Below are 1,520 nucleotides of genomic sequence, written 5' to 3' on the forward strand. Positions count from 1 at the left end.
ATATGGAACAAAATTTTTTCGTCCCAGGCTTAGTTTTGGAGAAAATCGAGTTTGAAAATCTATTACGTACGTATGCAATCGCTGCTAAGAAACGATTCACTGCACAACGTATAACGCACGGTTGAAATGAGAAAAGAGAAAACGAATTAGAAACACACCTAAGATGCAAGTAAGCAGATAATCAATACTTCTTATCCAATGGTAGAGATACTGTTATGTCGCGTGAGACATCTGCACTCCACCCCTCGTTGCCTGGCAGCCAACGGTTTACGTACCGTCATTCCGACCCTCAATAAACCTATGGACCCATCATAAAACTTTAACTTTTTAACTTCATTGCTACAACACATGTTTTTATTTTAATCTGTTTGTCCTGAAAGACTTTCTAATTTTAGAAGAGTTTTCGGTTTATGGCTGGTTCCTAGAAAAGTCCTTAGGTTTATTATGCGCTCTTAAAAATTACGGAGACAGCGCATAGTTGCCTAACGGAAAAAGTGGATATTTATCTAACGGAAAAGCCGGTTTCTCCCATGAACAATGACACCTATTTGCAACGTTGGTAGGAGGTTTCCTCCTCCTATCATCATTCATTAACGTGGGTCATAACCTATGGACATTTTGGAACGTTACCCTCACTTTCCTGACGAAAAGTATGAACAACGAAACCGCCTTCTTCGTTCAAAGGGCACACCCATGCCGTGCTTTCCTCTGTAATAACATAAGAGCGAATAGTCAGTTAAAACCAGCTCGAGTTAAAACACAGTTCAGGCAACAGCAAGAGTCAGAAGTCAAGTCGCAGAATCCACATGTCGAAGACAGTCAATCGACAGAAGATACGTCATCACAGTCGTCAACACGAACCGAGTCTCAGGTACTTATTCGTAGTTTGTCATTCCATATACGTAATCTTGTATCACATTGAAGTTGTTGGATAAGTCAAAATATATAATAACCTGTTAATAGCAGCGTTATATTCACTCAACCACCCTTATTATCCCAAAAGAAATAAGGGATCGAACGATTCGTGGCGTCGGAAACGGAAATTTACGACTCCTGTTGGCGCGCTTCTTTGAGAGCGCGTCTCCCCGCGAACGGTCAAAAGTTCAATAAGTTTACTTTAAGTTTACTTTCGGATAATGAAGTTGTAAATTGAAATATCAGATGGGGTTGCATCTATCGATCTAGCCACAACAGGGGTAATTATTAGTTTGAAGAGGTCGTAAAACAGAAGCATATTAAATTTCAGTTTGCAAACGACATTTACGAATCGATATTTAAAACTTAATATTCTTTTCCTGTTCTTATTCAACGTGGTTCGTAACAGTTAGACATCGAATAATATCCAGCGCATGGGAATCCCGTGTTAATATCGAATATATTGGAAAAATTACATCTCGTATGTATCCATTTGATATGTATTATTCGTCCCCTTGGTGCCAACAAATGTTCATATCTTCGAGTCTGCACAATATTCTCGAACGAGAAAAGGACTTTGAAATACGAGTAGAATACATTCTGCA

Source organism: Bombus bifarius, unplaced genomic scaffold, assembly GCF_011952205.1.
Source record: "Bombus bifarius isolate JDL3187 unplaced genomic scaffold, Bbif_JDL3187 scf7180000009610_frag, whole genome shotgun sequence".
Lineage (NCBI taxonomy): Eukaryota > Metazoa > Arthropoda > Insecta > Hymenoptera > Apidae > Bombus > Bombus bifarius.